Source organism: Humulus lupulus, chromosome 8 (genome assembly GCF_963169125.1).
Source record: "Humulus lupulus chromosome 8, drHumLupu1.1, whole genome shotgun sequence".
Taxonomy (NCBI): domain Eukaryota; kingdom Viridiplantae; phylum Streptophyta; class Magnoliopsida; order Rosales; family Cannabaceae; genus Humulus; species Humulus lupulus.
In genome coordinates this window covers 140201096-140221246 of record NC_084800.1, presented here as the reverse complement: position 1 = coordinate 140221246, position 20151 = coordinate 140201096, and the positions used below count along the sequence as shown (strand labels likewise).

Below are 20151 nucleotides of genomic sequence, written 5' to 3'. Positions count from 1 at the left end.
AACTTTCCTTAATAACTGCGTATCAAGGTAATAAAAAGGAAATATTCAATGCAATTATTATAGGATTACAATCTTAGAAGTAAATAAATCAAATTATACGACTAGCCTGGTCGTATCTAATAGTTAAGCTTGACGAAGTGATGTGCCTCTGGTAGATAGTCGTACAACATTTCCGCCATGTGTAGACCACGTAAGAAAAATCCTTGCCATGTCATCAGCAGCCGTTTTTTGGGTAAACATTTGCCCCCCAAGTTTATTTATTGCAACCAGCAATAAGTAAACTTAGGAAACTTACCCTTCGCTTACTCCACCAAACCTGTTAGAACCGCCCATGCCTTCTAGGAAAAAGCAATCAATCATGTCTAATCAAGCCTTTTTTATTTCCCAAAAACTTGTCTGATGGCTATTACACTTCCCCATATCAGAAAAAAGTAATTCATGATTACCTCTTTTATCGTGTCGCTGTCACTATATACAATACCCCAAATTCATATTTTTACTTTTTACTTTTCACTCGCCATTTTCTTGTCAACAACTCCTAAGAACCTTGACTTTCAGAGCCCAAAAGAAAATTTTGAGGAGCCTCCATCGTTGTTCTAAGGATCCTCCATTCGGATGCTCAATGCTTGTGTTTCAGACCCCTCTTTTTATCCAAGTAAGTTTTACAAACCCCTTGGACGTTTGAGATGCCATGCAAAACTGTTTTTTATGTATTCAAATCTGTGTTCTTGACTGTTCTTGACCGAAACTGTTTTGGGGTAATGGGCATGTTGATCGATGCTTGATAGGGAAGTGAAATAGTGTTGTATAGGAGTTAGGAGACAGTTTGATAGTTGAGACCGTAGATTTAGGGCGTAAAATCGAAGCAAAAGTTTGATTTTTAAGCTAGTTGAAAAACTGGGTTTTTCCCACCCTCTCGGAGTTGAAAAAGTTTTCTCTGAAAAACTTTTTACTTTCGTCTTTCAATCTATTTCTCAAAATGCTCATATAAAACATAGTGTTTTTGCTAGAATGCTACTGGCCGTATAAAAGCTTAACTTTTATACGCGAGAAACGTTATTCTAACTCTCAACACAGATTTTTAGGCTTTACGTTCTCATCTCCCCCTTTCTCTGTTCGCAGCTTTTCATGCAAGATCCGTGGGGAGGTGCGAGACCCATCGATGATGACTTGCTAGCTCAATTGCTCGAGGACGAGGAGCAATAGTCACTGTTGATACCAGAAATTCCTTTTTCTCGAGCTACCCAAAACATTTCATCGTCCCCGTACCAAAATATGGTTCGAGTTAAGTCTAAAGCCCAGAAAAAGAAACCTTCCAACCCTTCAAATCAGCCTGGTCCTCAGGCCGAAATTCCCTCGACCAGTGGTCGAGAAAGAAATATCCCCGACCCCAGCATTCAAACTCGCACGCATCCTCGAAACGCTATTCAACCAGATGTTGAATGGTACGTCGCTCCTCATAGACGAATAACGATTAGGATGATTGCCAATTGCATTAAAAAATACGGACTTCCTAGGGTGACCCTAGTCCAACCCACCAGAGACCAAAGGGTGAATCTGCCTGGAGGTGCGTACAGCGCCTGGTCGAGGTACCACATCGAGGCAAGAGTGATCCTGCCTCTTCATCCTTTTTTCCAGGGAGTGGCCAATTATTTCGGAGTCGCTCCTTTTCAAATAACCCCCAACATATATAGAATGTTTTCTGCACTCTATATCCTCTATAGCCATAAGAAATGGCCTGTCCCCATGCCACATGAGGTCAACTACCTGTTCGACCTAAAATCCAACCCCAACCAGGAAAACACGGGGTTTTTCCACTTCTGTCACTAGGAAACAGGTCGCACTTTCCTAACTGACGCTACTTTTATCTCGAACGTGGGGAAGTACCATCTGGAGTACTTTCTGACTACTGACATGGTCGCGAACAACTTGGCCTTCACACAAGGAGGTAAAGTCTTTGCACCTCTGGTCGTTTATTTTTCATAAATTTTTACTGCATTTCCCTTAGATTTTTAGCACCTTTCAGGCCCATGGTTGCGACCAGACCCTACTCCAGACATGGAGGTCCGACCAACCCTCTTGGCCAGCCTGATTGACATGGAAAAGAGCGTCAAGCATCTGGTTACAGAGGCCAACCTTAGGATGGTCGGGCTTTTGGCCCCTCACTAGGATGTGAGGGAGTCAACAGCGGGAAGTGCCACTGGCGAGAAGATTCTCGAGCAACACCCAGACGTGTCACAACCTCAAAGGAGGAGGACAACTGGAGTGACAATCAGGGAACCTTCCAGCACCCCGCGAGCTGCTGCTCCCCCCGCCCCACTGGGAAAGGGAAAAAAGAAAGCTACCGAACCTCTCGAGCCTCTCGACGAATCTACGAATGAGAATGGTACTGATCTCTTGCTCTTAGATAGTTTGCCAATTCCCTGTCACTTGTTTGACGGGGACGGCAATTTTAAGTACGCTCCCAATTTAGATTCAGACTTCTTCATGCCAGTGAGTGAGTGTAACACTAGTAAAGTATATAATGTAGCGACCAGTAATGATAGCTTGGGTATTTTACTTACGATTTTATTTATTTCTTTTCCTGACATAACATACTCAGTCATTTGTGCTATCTCATTGTTCGTGCATTTTCTTTCTTGTAGACATGGAATCTGAAAACGTGTTCGATATATAATGTGCTCCCGAGGCTCCTGAGGCTCCTGCAAGCAAGAAGAAAGTGAGCAGGCGACATCATGGGGAAAGCAGTAAAGCGCCTCAGGCCAAGAAAACCCGTACTGCAAACCCTCCAGCAGACGTACCTTCAACAAATGTTACACCACCTCGTTCTCCCCTCAAGCGGCAAACTCCGCCTGCTCCAGTCGGGTCAACACCTTCCCCACCAGCTCCAGCTGACCAGACTCAGCAGGCTGCCCCAGCTTCCACAGGGGGTGACATATTGAGCCGTGCCCTAAGATCAGCCAAGGACAGGATAGAAATTTTTTTGAAGCATGAACGTTGCCGAGAAGTGATGGTTGGGACAGAGACGATGGACGTCGAACAGATCTTAACCCGCGCTCTAAACGAGCTCACAAGTGTAAGTTGTCTTTTTCTATGGAGACTAAATCCTTTTATTTATTATAGTCAATTTCACTTTCATGCTAATCGCAGGCAATGCTAACTGTGATTGTCGGTCGTCTCTGCTCAGGAGCCATCATCGAATAGTCATGGACTTTCGAGCAACGGCACGCGGAAGAACTCAAAGCTGCCGAAGCAAAATATGCGGAACAACTTGAGGTGGCTCAGAAGAAAAATGCAGCACTACTCGAGGAGAAGAACAAGCTGGCGGAGTAGTTAAGGGAGAAGCAGACTACTCTGGACAAGGCCGTCGAGCAAAGAGACTAGTTCCAGGAGTCTAACCGCATCAACTACCGCGAGGCTAAAAAACTTGAGGAGGACCTGATTGCGAGTAGATAAGAGACTACAAAGCTGGAAGGCCGGATCGAGGAACTTGAAAAAGCCAACGCCAGCAATTTGGAGAGGTACAAGAATGCCATGGTTAAGTGTTTCTATGACTTCTGAAAACACAACCAGGAGGCCAACTTCTGCTATCTTCCCGAGCGCACGAAGCATGCTGAGATAGCCCGCTGCGCTGCTCACCTGGCAAAAGAAGAGAGAGCAAGGATACCTGCCTCACCTGAAATCTCTTTGGCCACTGGCGTGGAAGGGACGGACAATGAAGCTACAATGGTGGTCGACCAGGACACCCCTCAAGATCCTCCTGCCTCGTAGTTTGATATTTTTCTTTTATTCTTTTAAATACCCAACCTACGGGTCGTAATGTAGAGACAATATATTTTTTGATTGCTGCGTGGGCAGCTACTTTTTCCTTTTATCAAACAATTACATCCGAGCAGTAACTGCTCGTGGTGTAAAAGGTTCCTTAAGATATTATAATATTTTCATTTTATTATAACATCTGTTCGCATTACCGAACTTAGCATAGTACTTTGGTTTGATTTAACAAAATACAAAATTTTGAAAAAGACCCTAGGTACCCTTATTTTGCTCATGTGTTTACATACCTTTCGATATACCTTGCTTACTAGATGCCTTATATGCCCCCTAAGTGATTGAGGAGCTTTAGGTCCTTAGTCACTTGCCTTGACCACAACCTGTTCGAACATTACTGCTCGAAGCAAATAATTAAAACGATAATACAGAAAAACAACACACGTAATGAGCAAATACTTGTAATAAATAAAATAATTGGCAAGAATGACTGGTTGCGCACAATCCCTTATATTTCTCGTAATAAATGGACAAAATGTGTCTGTACGAGTGATCAATAAGATCTTACACTTATAAGCGATTAGTCACATAAAATGACCAACCCTTTTTCATAACTTGTAAAAAGTAAAATTAATACAAGCCAAATCTTTAATAAGAATTGTTTATTGATAGTACTTGCGCATGTGTTCTCCATTCCAATAGCGAGGAATGAGATCTCCATTTAAGCGAGCAAGTTTGTAGGTGCCTGGATGGAGGACTTCTTCAATATGGTATGGTCCTTCCCAATTAGGTCTGAGTACTCCAGTAGCCTGGTCACAGGTATTTAGGAAAACTCTTCGAAGTACTAAATATCTTACGTTGAACTTTCTTTCACGTACTTTAGAGTTGAAATACCGGGCGACTTTTTGCTGGTACATAGCTACTCGGAGTTGGGCTTGTTCACGTTTCTCATCGATCAAGTCCAGGGATTTCATGAATAGTTGGCTGTTAAAGCCTTGATCGTACGTTATCCTGCGATGCGAGGATGGATCTAACTCAACAGGCAACATAGCCTCATACCCATAAGCCAAAGAGAACGGAGTATGGCCTGTTGCTATTCGGTGGGAAGTTTTGTACGACCAAAGGACTTCAGGCAATTGCTCTGGCCATGCACCCTTAGCTTCTTCCAGTCTTTTCTTCAGGGTATCCTTTAGCATTTTATTGACTGCTTCGACTTGTCCATTTGCTTGGGGATGAGCGACTGAAGAAAAGTTATTGATAATCCTATGCCTTTCGCAAAAGTCCGTGAATAAATCACTATCAAACTGTGTGCCGTTATCTGAGACAATTTTCCTCGGCAATCCATAGCAGCAAACGATGTTTTTGACCACAAAATCCAGCACCATCTTGATCATTATGGTTGCGAGTGGCTCAGCTTCAGCCCATTTAGTGAAGTAATCGATGGCAACCACAACATATTTGACGCCGCCCTTTCCTGTGCGTAAAGATCTGATTAAGTTTATCCCCCATACTGCAAACAGCCACGGACTTTGCATCTGTTTCAGTTCATTAGGGGCTGCTCGCGGGATTTTTGAGAATCTCTGGCACTTGTCACACCTCCGTATGAATTCCATCGAGTATTCATTCATTGTTGGCCAGAAATATCCTTGCCCCAAGATCTTCTTTGACAAACTTTGCCCCCTAGCGTGGTCCCCACAAAAGCCTTCGTGTACCTCTTTCATCAATCCTTTGGCTTTCTCTTTTGAAACACATCTGAGGAGTGGCATTGAGTATCCCCTTTGGTACAAGATTCCATCGACTAGGATGTACCTAGTAGCCTGTCGCTGAAGGGTCCTAGCTTTGTTTCTGTCCGTTGGTAACACGCCTTGCATCAGATACTCTACGTATGGTGTCATCCATGTATCCGCCACCTGGATCACCAGAGTGGTCTCCTCTGCTTTGATGCTTGGTACAGATAGTCATTCAACTGGTACTATGTTCAGAGTATCAACATCTTTTGCACTTGTGAGCTTGGCCAAAGCATCAGTGTTTGAATTCTGGACGCGAGGTAATTGCTGAAGGGTGTATCTGTCAAACTGTGCTAATAGATCCTTTGTTTTGTTTAAGTAGGCAACCATCTTTAAACCTCACGCTTGGTACTCTCCCATGACTTGATTTACTACCAGCTAAGAGTCACTGTAGATGTCAAGTATCTTTATATCCATGTCCCTAGCTAATCGTAACCCAACGAACAACGCTTCATACTCAGCCTCGTTGTGGAAGCAATGAAGTTGAACCTGATTGCACAGTGAAATTGAAACCCTTCAGGCGTAATCAGGATCACCCCCGCGCCTGCATGATTCTCATTAAAAGAGCCGTCTGTAAATAACTTCCATGAGGGAGGTTGGTTTTGAGATTCAGGCTCATCAGGATTTTCGGTCTGCTCACTATCTGTAAGTTCAGTGAACTCTATAATGAAGTCAGCCAGGGCTTGTCCTTTCACCGCTGCTCGTGGTAAATAAGAGATATCGAATTGCCCAAGTTTGACTGCCCATTTCAACAATCTTCCCACAGCCTCTGGCTTTTGCAGCACTTGCCGTAGAGGCTGGTCGGTCAAAACTATGATCGAGTGGGCTTGAAAGTAAGGCCGCAACTTCCTTGAGGCTAAAATTAAGCAATAGGCTAACTTTTCAATTGGTGGATATCGCAGCTCTGCTCCAATTAGCCTTTTTCTTACATAATAAATGGCCTTTTGCATGCCTTCTTATTCCCTTACTAAGACAGCACTAGCGGCATATTCTGTAATCGCCAAGTTGACAAACAAGGTTTCCTCATTGACTGGCTTTGATAAGATGGGTGGTGGCACCATGTGAGTCTTCAATGCTTGGAATGCCTGCTCGCACTCCTTCATCCACTCAAATTTCTTGTTGCCTCTAAGTAGGTTAAAAAATGGAACGCACTTGTGCGTTGATTTTGAAATAAATCTACTGAGAGTGGCAACTCTTCCGGTCAAACTTTGAACATCCTTAATCTTTACTGGCGATTTCATATTGATCAGGGCGTTGATTTTCTCGGGATTTGCTTCAATTCCTCTCGAGTTAACTATAAATCCCAAGAACTTCCCTGATCCTACTCCGTAGGAGCATTTAAGGGGATTAAGCTTCATCTGATATTTGTTCAAGACGTTGAAGCACTCCTGCAAATCCTCTATATGCCCTTCTGCCTTCTTTTACTTTACCAGCATATCGTCGACATAGACCTCCATTTTTGTCCCAATTAGCACCTTTAACATGTGGTTGACTAGTCGCTGGTAAGTCGCACCAGCGTTTTTCAAACCGAAGGGCATTACTTTGTACCCGTAAAGCCCAGTATCAGTTCGAAAGCTAGTGTGATCCTCATCAGGTGGATGCATACTAATCTGATTATATCCGAAGTATGCATCCATAAAAGAGAGAATCTCATGTTATATTATTTTATAATATAATGTAATATTATATTATATTATAATATAATGTTTTAGATTAAATAAATGTGACAAAGTGTGTCACATATTGTAACATAAAATAGAGAGTTACAATATTTAGATATATGAGATATATCCAAATATTGTAACATATTTGGTGTTACAAATTTGTAACTTCCAAATATTACCCTTTATTGTGTAAATTTATTGTTACACAATATTGAGATGAATTTCATAAAGCCATATGTGATATGGCTGTTAGAGATATGATTTTAACCCCAATAATGTGTTTTGGGAGTTACAAAATCATTTGGGAGGGTTTGGAACCGTTTGGAAAAATAACACATTTTTTGTGCTGAAATTGGTCGGTGGCCACGGCCACCAACATTCAGTGGCCGTGCCCTGTGGGTCAGAGACCAGTGGCCACGGTCACTAATGTCTCTGGCCGCGGCCACAGGCCAAAACTGACCAATTTTTCAGTTTTTTCAATCTTTGTTGAACGGCTAAAAAAACCCAAATAACTCCCAAATCTCATTTTTAATTCCATATTAATCCAATTAAACATTGGTAACAACCATGGGGGTTGGTGGAATTTGAAATTCAAAGGGTGTCTCTAAACTCTATAAATAGGAGCCTATAGCTCACTTGAAAGACACAACAACATTTCTATCCATTAGAGCATTTGGCTAGAAACACCTTGAGGCTTGATAATTCCATAAAGCTTTTCCAATATCTGAGAGAGATCCCTTAGTGCTTGAGTTAGGGGAAAATAAGCTTTTGGACAAAGGTTTTAAACCTTGTTCAAGTTGGTGATCCCCAACCCTCTTCACTTAGGTTGTGTAAGTGAGAGTTTCTTGCATTTATGTTCTTCTTTCTATTGTATTGTTTTCTTCTTATTATCTTGTTCTTTTACTTGTATTTCTTGTTCAAGAGTTGTAATCTTTTCTTTACTTTTGTTTCAAACACCTTACTTTATTTGTAACATTTTGCTTAGAGTTGTATTTTACTATTCTCTTCTTCTTCATCATCTTCTTCTTTTCCTTTTTTATTTGTATTTTCAGTTATAGAGTTGTAACACTTAATTTAATCAATCCTTGTCTATTGTAATATTTTGCATAGAGTTGTAACATATTATTATCATTTCCATTGAGGCAAAACAAATTTTCCTAACATCTCATGCCCTACAGTGGCATCGACCAGTTGGTCGATCCTAGGGAGAGGGAAACAATCCTTGGGGCAGGCTTTATTGAGGTCTGTGAAATCCATGCATGTTCACCATTTTCCATTCGGCTTGGGAACTAGCACGGGATTAGAGACCCACGATGGATAAAACGCCACCCTGATGAACCCATTCTCCTTCAGCTTTTTGACTTCTTCTTTTAAGGCCTTTGATCTATCTTTGTCGAATAGCCTTCTTTTCTGTTGCACCGGTGGATAACTCTTGTCGATGTTCAGGACATGGCTGATGACTGCAGGGTCTATTCCGACCATATCTTTGTGCGACCAGGTGAAGACTTCCTGGTTCCTCCTGAAAAACTTCACCAGTGCTTGTTTTGTTGTTATCTCTAAGTTTTTACCGACTTTCACAACCCTGGTCAAATTTTCTTCATCGAGTTGGACCTCTTCAAGGTCCTCGATGGGCCCTATTTCTTCCTCAAAATCCCCAAAGCGAGGATCCAAGTCTCTATCCTGAATTTGGGCAATGCCCTATTTGGTGACATTATCACCTAACTGGGCCTGAGCATCAATTTCCATTTGCAACACTTTTCCAGGAAAATCTCTCGAAGCACCTTTCTTTGCCTTGGTTATCGAGGCATTGTATCACTCCCTTGCCTCCCACTGATTTCCCAATACACATCCTACCCTTGCGTCCGTTGGGAATTTCATGGCAAGGTGCAATATTGAAGTGACAGCTCGTAGGTCGACCAGAATTGGCCTCCCAGTTACTGCATTGTATGCCAAAGGACAATCAACTACTATGAAAGTATTGAGTAATGTCTTGTTAGCAGGTGCAGTACCTGCTATAACTAGAAGCCTAATTGACCCAGTTGGGGCGAGCCCTTCGCTGGAAAAAACATAGATTGTTTGGTTGCATGGCTCCAGGTCCTTGACGGAAAGCTTCATTCTCTCCAGTGAAGACTTGTATAGGATGTTGACTGAGCATCCTGTGTTAACTAACACCCTCTTCACCATCATGTTGGCAATTTGCACATCCATGACCAACGGATCGGAGTTCGGGAATCGTACGTGTTGGGCATCGTCTTCAGAGAAGGTTATTAATTCCTCCTTTGTTCGAGCTTTCTTTGGTGCTCGATCCTCCACACTCATCATCTCGATGTCCTGGTCATGGCATAGGGTCCGAGCGTATCGTTCCCTTGCCTTCCCACTGTCCCCTGCAAGGTGTGGGCCTCCACAGATGGTGAGTAAAGTGCCTGCCATAGGAGCTGGCTGTAGGGGTGGTGAGCGTTGGCGTGCAGGCGCCTACCGTTGCCACTTTGAGCCTCTCACTGGGATCCTCCTGTGTCTTGTACATATCTCCTTAGATGTCTCTGTCTAATCAGGAACTCAATCTCGTCTTTCAACTGGTTACATTCATTGGTGTCGTGCCCGTAGTCGTTGTGAAAATGACAGAACTTCATCATATCTCTCTTGGAGATATCTTTCCTTATAGGTGCGGGCCGTTTGTAAGGCACGCTGGAGCTGGTAGCTTGGTAGACTTCCGCTCGGCTTTCGGCAAGGGTCGTGTAGTTGGTGAATCTTGACTCCTATCGACTACCTTTGGGGCATTTATTCTCAGAAGTTGAGGGTTCATTGTTCGCCTGTTTTCCACCGTTCCTACCATTGCCATTCATGTTTCCCTTGCCGTTGCCATTGGGTTTTTCTGACCTGTTGGCAGCTTTGGTGGGTTCTTCCTTCGACCCCTTGTCTTTTGTTGGCGATTTCCCTTCATTGGAAATCGCGTCCTTGAGCTTGATATATCGATCAGCCCGATCCAAAAACTCCTGGGTACTTCTTACCCCATTCTTTCTAAGGCTACTCCAGAGGGGTGAATGGCGCCTAACCCCAGCAGTTAGAGCCATCATCTTACCTTCATCGCCCACTGTCTTGGCTCCAACTGCTGCTCGCATGAAGTGTTGGACATATTCTTTTAAGGGCTCTCCCTCCTTCTGGCATATCACGACTAGTTGGTTGGCCTCTGTGGGGTGTACGCAAACCGCGTAGAATTGTCTGTAAAATTCCTTTACGAACATCTCGCAAGATACTATACTAGCAGGAGGGAACTTAAAGAACCACTTCTAGGCGGTGTCAGACAGTGTCGCTTGGAAGATCCGGCAGCGGGCATCTTCTGACACTTTCTGTATATCCATTTGTATCTCAAACTTATTAACGTGAGATACTAGGTCTCCGTACCCATCAAAGTTTGGCAATGTTGGCATCTTGAACTTACTGGGGGTTTCAGCCGTAGCAATCCTCTATACAAAGGGAGTGCCCCTCCTCCTATCGTACTCCATATGGGACGTTCTTCCCCCGACCAGCCTGGTTCAGAGCATCAATCTGAGCCTGAACAGCTTCTGGGACTGCTGGGGCAACCGGTGCCGGGGGAGCATACTTGTCGTGCTTCTCATGGCGGTCGTTAAGTACGTCCCTTAAATCATCGTCTCTGCTCTCTAACTCCTAGCCGATTAAAGACGTTCTGCTGCCTTGGTTGCCCTCCAGCGTTATGGCTAGCTGGCCTATTCTCTCTAGGTGAGGGGCTTCTGCCTCCACCTCTATCCTCATTTCTCCGACCAGCATTTCCTCTACCGGAATCAGCTTCATTATAGTCATGGCCATCTCTAAATTGTGGCTGACTACGGCGTGACCGGCTGTTCACGCTATTTCCTCCTCGGGCTGGCATCTCCCGAGCGTTAGGGGGAGGCCTACACTGGTCATTGGGTCCCCGTGCATTGCTATGTCGTGGGGGCCCCCTGACCGCAGAGCCTGACTCGATGTTCCTTCTGTTAGCAGAAGGACGTTGCCCCCTGCTCGATAGATTCGACTCTTCATCCCCTAGGTGTCTAGGGGTGCGGGGCATTTGTCTGGCCCTATTCTGCCTTGGGCGCGAGGGATTGCCTCGACCAGCCTGAGATGGAGGTTGTTGCTCAGGATCCCTAGGTGGGACATCACCCTGAGCCACAGGCGGCTGCTCCGGCCTTTGAGGGCTTGTTGGCTGGAGCGGAGGGCTAGGATTGGGACCTCTTTGAGGTGGCGCATTCGGCGACTGATCTGGATGGGAGGCTGGTGCAGCCTGACTCCGAGCCAATTGGATGGTTGCTTCAAGAGCGTCCATGGCATCCCTCTGCTGACGATCCATGTCCTCCTGCCGCTCACTCAGCTCCTAGTGCTGGCGTTCCATTTCTCTTTGTTGCAACCCCATTGTCTCCACAACATTCTCCTGATTGGCCCTCAGATTAGCCAACTCATCCTGCAACACCCTCAGTGTTTCAGAATCTAACTCCTCCTCTTCAAACTCCAAATGTGGTTCATTCTCAGCCACATTTGGGGGAGGAGGTTGGGATGGTGCAGTGCCAACGGTTTGTCCAATCTTCTTGGATGTTTTCGCCATTAGATTTTCTTACAGTTTTTTATCAAGCTCTCAACGAGAGCACCAGAATGTTGACCCTCGATTTGGCCAATGACACGAAGTCAAATATACGATAGAAGATGAGACGACAATTAAGAGTTTAACCTAATGGTAAAGAAGAAAACACCAAAGATTTATAGTGGTTCGGCCCCAAAGAATGGTAATGACCTACGTCCACTTAGTGCTATTATTAATATTGAATCTCAAAGCCATGATCAAAGAACGAGGGTTCTTGAGTTTCACAAACCTTGGGATAATTACAATAAAACGATGGATAATCACACTATAGCTTTCTCTCACAATACTCAGAAAAAAGATTCAGCGATCAAAAGTCCTTTCCTTGAGCTATTTCATGCATATTTATAGGCTCAATGAGGGTTACATGGGCCAATGGGCCTTAACTTTCCTTAATAACCGCATATCAAGGTAATAAAGAAGAAATATTCAATGCAATTATTATAGGATTACAATCTTAGAAGTAAATAAATCAAATTATACGACCAACCTGGTCGTATCTAATAGTTAAGCTTGATGAAGTGATGTGCCTCTGGTCGATAGTCGAACAACACTTCCGCCAAATGTAGACCACGTGTGAAAAATCCTTGCCACGTCATCAGTAGCCGTTTTTTTTTGTAAACAGATAAGGATGTCAAAAGAAAGATTTGTAGAGAGAATGACTTTATTGCAAAGGAATTAATTTTCCATGGCAAGAAAATAATTATGTGATAGTTATAGGCAATTGATTAATTATGAATTAATTAATTATTTAACTATATAGTTTTTATTTTGAAAAACTATATGTTAAAATAACTATTAATCATGTTTGGATTAATATAAAGAGAGATTAATAATTATCTTATTTATAATAAGATATTTATTTATTTATTTAAAACTGATATTTTAAGATAAATTAATTTTGAATTAAATGATATTTTCTTAAATATTAATTAAACAAACAAATAAGAAAATTATGGAAAACCCTAATGTGGCGCCACATAGGGATATTTCATATCCCTGAGATTTGAATTTTCAATTTCAAATAATTTTTTATTTAATTATCTTTTTAAATAAGATTTAGATTAAATAATTAAATAGGTTATAATTGATAAGTTTTATTTTAAATAAAATAAAGATTAATTAAATTAGTTACTTATCTTTATAAACCTGAAAAGAAGCGATACTTGTCATATAAGATTTTTTTACCAAAAAGTTTTGACTGTCAGTGTCTCTCTTAGAAAAGTATGCATTAAATTTTTCAATGTCTAAAAGTCTATTCACAACATCCTTTCTCTATCAAACCTCACTAGATATCATGTGTTGAGTACATCTACTGATTTCTAAATCAACATTTTGAATCCTACGTGCCCACACACGTCCTTGTGTGCTTGAGGATTGGTCTAGAAGATCAAGGTGTGAGCTCTCAAAATAAGGATAGGAAGATTGTTGATTTATACAAAAAGATTTGTGGACTCTCGATAGGATACAAGAGGTAATCTCTAATCTATTTGTGTTTGATTTAATATATCTATATATGTATGATTCTGGCTAGTATTAGTAAATTTTTAAAGAACACATTCTGCTGCGAAATCTGATTGTCATATTCAATACCAACACTAACTATGGGCAAGACCGTAGGGTAAGCTGGTAACGAACAAGTTAAAATATTTAAATAATATAATTAGCATAATATTATAACTCAGAATTAAGATCGACTTGACCTATGGTCAACGTTGTGACATTGATTAGATTCGATAACAATGAGACTTATTTATCTATCAATAATCAATATCGGTCATAGGCCGATGTAACCAAATACATCTGATCTTATATACTTGCTAAATGCCTTGGACAAGACATCACACCCCAAATTTGTAAGTAGATTATATTGAAGATTACCAAAATCGATGCTCTAATTTAATATTAGGACCCGTTCTTTTGAACATATAATTACAACTATAATTCAATGTGACCTAGTCACTATAATTGTAATCATCCATATGTTCTGAATTTTATGAATGTTTGTATTAATTGAATAAACATGTAATAAAATGGGTGAATAATGCGATTGAATAAACAAAATGATTTTTACTTCTATTATTGATAATAAAAACATATTACATGAGAAATAAGGTTTTATTAAGGGCATAAAATCCAAAATTGAGAACCCCCACCGGTCCTTCTCGTGATCTTGTTGCGACATCTACCAAGAGAGAAAGATAAAGATGATGACCCTCTCAGGTAGGAACAATAGCTTGAAAATTATAAGTATGGCTCGAAAAGGTAATCGAGAAAGTCGAGGAGAATGATGGGCTTGGTGGATGGGCTCATTCTAATCATAACCCAAGAGAAAAGTTATTAAGCCTATTTTTTAATTGTAGCGTGTTTTCCTAAAAAAAAGGATATGGTTACCAAAAGTGGCCTGTTACACTCCCCATAAGTATCCTACTCTATTACTTCTTCATTACAAAACCTCATGGTAAGGAAAAAACACAGAAAAACAATACCTATAAACTAATTTTTGGGTGTTTCTTCTACTCTAAAACAAATCAAATACATATTTTTATCAAAAACATCAAGAATAGATAAATATATATATATATACGAAAAGTTTAGATATTGTAAACTTACACTAAAATGGTGTGGCTGGGGATCGAAAATGTGCTGATGAAGATTAAGATGGTTGGAAATCTAGAAATTTTCGAGAATAATCAAGTTATGGAAATGATTGAAGATTTTTTTTTAACTCTAGTGCTTGAGAAAGCAGATGAACATAGAAAGAGGATGAAGAAGAGAATGGAAAGTAAGAAAGGAAAGAAAAAATGGGGGTATTTATAAGGAAAAGAAGGATTTAATTTGAGTTGTAGGATTAGAACAATACATGATCCAACGATCAAGAATCAATAAGAAACGACAGCAAAAACATAAGCATTGCTTCTTATTGATTCGAGCATGCTCACAGAATGATATAATCAACTCGGAAAAAAAATGATAAACTCAGCTTGAATGTCAAGAGAGTGAGCTTGAAAGCACGTTAAAAAGTTTGTAAATAACAAGAATATAAACATTTTAATAAATGGTTCCATTTTTATAGGAAATTGACTAGATATTTATGTTGATGAAAGAAATTTTGTAATTTAAATTTGAAAGGAGATATTTTGTAGTTTCCCCCAAAAATCGTGGGAGGAGAATTAGATCTCAGTCTTATAAATGGACTGGTTGTTTTCTTATATTTTCACGCAAAAAATATTTACTGAGAAACTCTGTGAAATTGCTTCTTGGCTTTAACACATAATTCATTAATAAGAGTCGCTCGACGTAGGTAGATTTTGTAATGACCCAATTTTCTAAGACTAGACTCACTAGAAAACGACAACAAGATCCTAGTGATCAACCCGACCTTTGCGGTCAACTTTTGTAAAAGATGATGTTAGAGGTCTTAAATAACTTTGATAAATTGCAATAAGCATTTACATCACAAAACAAGTTTGAAAATATAAACGAGTATGAGATCTCAGTAGTTTAAAACAAAACACAGTTGAAAATGATCTTAAAAGAGAGTATTTGCCATAGGGCCTTCTTGATTCAAACTTGTAAATAAAACATAAAAGACATGAACTTTAAAATTAGCAGAAGACTTGATGAAACCCTATCAACCATGCAGGTTGGTTGATTCACAATATGCATACTTCAGACAGAATCCCTTTCAGCTGCCAGCATGGTTTCTTAAGCCTTTCCCTTACCTACACACAGAGTTAATGATGAGCTATAACGCACAGTAAGGAAGCTAAGTTCAAACTAGAGAACACAAGACTCAATTCATAGCATAGCATAACGCAAAGTAAACTTTAAATTAACTAGGAATACATCTCAGACATTTACAAGTCAAGTATTGCATCATAAATAACAATCATTCACCATAAACAATTTCTTGGCCATCGGGTTTAACATAGAGGTCATGAGCCATGCGGCCTCCGCGACCTGGAGAATACTTTTTATAGGCCCTAACCCGAGCCCTCAGGGTAAAATGACCAAAATACCCCTCTTGGAAACCCAAACTCAACTTAGAAAATTATTATTCCCAATAATAATTTAATCTTAATCTATGTTTGAAATTTCTTGTTCTAACTCCAAGTATATCTCGAAATTCTAATTCCCGAGCCCTACGCTCAAAAGGGTAATTTTGTAAACTTAAAATATTTTCTACTCCATGAAAATATTTTTCCGAACCTTAAATTGACAAACTTGAACTTAAAAATAAAATCCCAAGTCTAAACCTTAACTCGAATCTCAAGTAATAATTTCCCGAACCTTGTGCTCGTTAAATCAATAACTTGACTTCTTAAAAATTATTTAAATTCCCAAAAAAAATCTCAGGGGCCTTGGGGTTAACAAACTCAAACCCTAAGTCAAACTTTCATAGTCTTGGGACCAAATTACAATTTTGGTCCCTTGGGAACACATACATAGCAATTCATGGCTCATGCAACATGTCCCGAGCACTAAGTTGGCTTAAGTGATTTTCGGCCTACACCCATTAGACTCACATAAGTCCATTTCACATCAACAACCTCATGATAAACTTCCCAAACCTCATCATCATTATCATCATCATCATCATCATCATCATCATCATCATCATCATCATTACCACCACCCTTGGTGGTGGTTATCTTCCATAACCGCCACTCAAGGATGGTTACACCACTCGGCCATAGCACCAAAGCCCAAGGGTTGGTGCTTCCCTTTCTAGCTGCCCCACTATCATATTCTCAAGCATTTTGGGGTGCTAACCACCCTATGCCATTTTCCCTTGCACCACACCGCCGGCCACCCACCGAAGTTGGTGGTGGTGGTGTTCAAATTTAAGTGGAAACCACCTCAAAATTTATAACCACTCCTTAGATCTCACCAAAACTTAGATCTACACCTCTAGGACCTTGATAAACCAACAGAATATCAATATTCCTTCATATTAAACCTCAATCTCAGATCTAAACCTAACCAAAACAGCCCAGAATTTTTATACAAATCCAAATATTCAACCATTTCGAAAATGACCAAGAAAAATGGTAGAATTCTTACCTTTGTTGGCCGAATCCTTAGAGAGTTTTCTACTCCTTTTCTAGAGTTTCTAAGGCTCTATAAACATGCACAAAACTTCAAGAACATACCAAAACTTGGAAATCCAAGAGGAGGACAAAACAAAACTCACCCTTGATTCTATAGTAGCCTAGTCCGAAACTTTGTGTGTTCTCCTCTTCTTGCTAGCACATAATTATACAACAACACAAAGGTCTCTAGAATCATCATCATGACCCAAATATTCAAAGAGAAGACAAAGAATTTGTAACGCCCTACTACCTTAGAGTCGTTACTAAGTGAGTTTATAAAGTGCAATTAACTCGCTAAGCGAGGTTTTTAGAACAAAAGTGTGATTAAACAGGAAGTCAAGGCTGTAATCTTTAAAAGTACTCAATTTCATTAAAATTCAAGAGTTTAACATTCGGGATCCCAAAATGAGGTTTGTAAAATATTTACAATTCAAAATAGGTTTACAGATGACTAATTATCAAAAACATAGTTTAATACAGCGATTTCTCAAATGCCCCCAACCAAAGCAGTCGAGCAGGCCAAACATGTACGTGCCGCCCCCACGCTCTCCATACTCATGGATGGTTGACTTTCTCCTTGCCTTTACCTACAACACAAAGCACCCGTGAGCCAAAGCCCAGCAAGAAAACTCATACAGCACATAACATATGCATATCATACAATCACTATAGCAGATAATTCATAGTTAATCAGACAACCCATAAGATTTAAACACATATACGGCCATGCCGTCCCAGAAGCGTTACCAAAGCCTGGGATCTCGGTCTACACCGTAAGGATATCCCATGTATCCACTGAGGTCTCACCCTAACCACAAGAACCCCATGTGCTAAGTGATATTCCCGGCCCCACTGCCGTTCTCGGCCTTCGCCGTTCTCGACCCTTCGCCGTTCCCGGCTCCTTTGCCGTTCATTCTGCTATAACCACATATAGCATTCTCAAACAACAATCAAACATATAATAATTCATTTAAAGCTATATCCTAGCAATAATACAATCTAGGGTCGTGCCCTGCAACAACACTATGGGCCCATGCCCTGCTCTACGGGTGTTACAGTTTTCTTACCTGTATCCCGAGCTTTGCGATGCACCAAGGTCACAAGCACGGTCCTCTATCACGAGCCTCTCCAAAATCCTAGTCACAACACATATAAAACACTTTTAATACTAATCAATCCCAAAACAACTTCCCGGGACCAATCCCGTACTCTCGAGACCTCTAATTCCCTAAAACAATGTATTGGAACCATCCCCCGAGCCCCCGGGCAAAAGCCCTAAAAATGCAATATTTGGCTGTCAAAAATAGCCTAGGGTCGCGGCACTCCCATCAAGGGCCTAGGCGCCCAGAAACTTTTCCTGATCCTGATGCAAGCCTGCGCCCCGGCACCAAAGAACAGGGCCGCGGCGCCCCTACGCGAACCCAGATTTTTGGTTTTTCCCCTGCATTTTTCCCGAGCCAAAACAACTCCAATTCAACCCAAACAAGTACCTAAGCCCCAAAATCAATTTAAAACCCCAAATGAACCATTTAACAACCTATAAACATCAAAAACCAGCTCAATTACACAATCACACTCAAAATCCATTCTTGAGTTTCAATATTTCATAAACTTAACCCATAGCTTCTAAAATCTTTAAACCACACCAGATACAAAGTTTAAACATGTTAAAGATTCATACCTCAATCAAAACTCAGCTTGAATTCTCCTTAACTCCAGCTTCAAGCCACCTTCCTTTTGATTACCCAAACTGAATTTTCAAATAAAACCAGCCATCCTATCTTTAAATTTCCACACTCAATCTCTGAAAATCAACCTTAAACTCAAGCAAAAATAGAGCATAACTCTTACCTTTGAACAATCCTAGCTTAACTTTGATTTTGGTTGCCTTCAACCCTCTTGAATTTCCTCCTAGGTTCCCAAATTCAGCTTTCCTCTTCTTCCTTTCTTCTTCTAGCTTTTTCCTCAAATTCCAGCATAAACCCAATTGTGACTAAGTATAAAACGTGATTCCTTTTTCCCTCAGCTGAACTTTATCTAACCCTTGCCTAATGACCACTTTACCCATCCATTAGAATTCCTTCCTAACTAAACCTCAAGGGCACTCTTGTCCTTTCTCCTATTTTACAATTCTACCATTTTTTTCCATCTAACCTTGTTACTCTCAGTAGTTACTAATGGTTACCCAGGTTACTCAATCACCAATAACCATTAACCACTAATTCTCAACTCAATTTACGAAATTCCCCAAAGTACCACTAGGCTCCTCCCGAGCCGGTTATAAAATCTCGTTGTGACTTTTAAGTTAACTAGCTCTCTAGGACTCTCTCGGCACATGCATCACATTAATATCACCACACTTACGTGGTACAAATCACATAATACAATTATCACATTTATGCCCTCAACGGCCTAAAATTACCAATTTACCCCTATCATGCAAACGAGGTCCACATGCATATTTATACCACCTAACACATGCATTCTAATCACATACTCATTTAAATTCGTATATTATCATGTTAATTCACTTATTGCCCTCCAGGCACGCTAATCAAGGTCCTAAACCTTATTATCAACTTGGGGTGTTACAGAATTGGATTCAGCACTCACCTTGTGTTAATCACTACTTGGTCGAAACCTTAGAGAGCCAAGGCTTTCTTCTTCTCCTTTCCTTCTCTCAACTTTCCTCTTTTCCTCTCTTAGTGGATTTTGAAATTGGTTGTGCAAAAATGAGTAGGAAGGTTCTCATCAGCCCTTAACCTCCCATAACCACCCATTAACTTTTGAAATTTGAAATAGCCTTGGTTAACTCTCACTTAGTCTTGGCGAAACTATAGTGCTCAAGCATAAAGAAAATGTGTTGAAATTATCTTATGCAACCTCTTGCACAAATCTAGGGAATGTAATTCAATGCTAAACTTTCCATGACCAAACTATATGCTAATCATTTCCATTAAATAACAAACTATATAATAAAAATGATTAAAAACCAAACTATGGTCTAAAAATAATTCTATGATTTTGTGTGAGTCCAAACACATTCATGTTCCAGGCTTCTCAAATAAATTTCCAAGTGTCCCAATAATTTAATAAACTTGTTCTAGGTTCTTTATAGAATTTATTTAACCCTTAACTATCTAGTAAAATAAATATTTCTCTTATATATTTATTTTACACTTAAGTCCCAAACTTTATTCTAA

The 20151-nt window shown here is 40.5% G+C and overlaps 1 protein-coding gene across 2 annotated transcripts in view; it reads left to right on the top strand.

Moving 5' to 3' along the window:
• The window catches only part of LOC133798513 (uncharacterized), a 57568-nt gene that overhangs the window by 20799 nt on the left and 16618 nt on the right, over positions 1-20151 (top strand). The window contains exons 5-6 of one of the 2 annotated variants that reach the window (XR_009875913.1): positions 2646-3076; positions 3188-3922. The exons of the other annotated variant lie outside the window; for it this stretch is intronic. The gene's annotated coding sequence lies outside the window, so the exon portion shown is untranslated. Of the gene's footprint in view, positions 1-2645; positions 3077-3187; positions 3923-20151 lie in introns of those variants that run through there. 2 annotated transcript variants of the gene reach the window in all.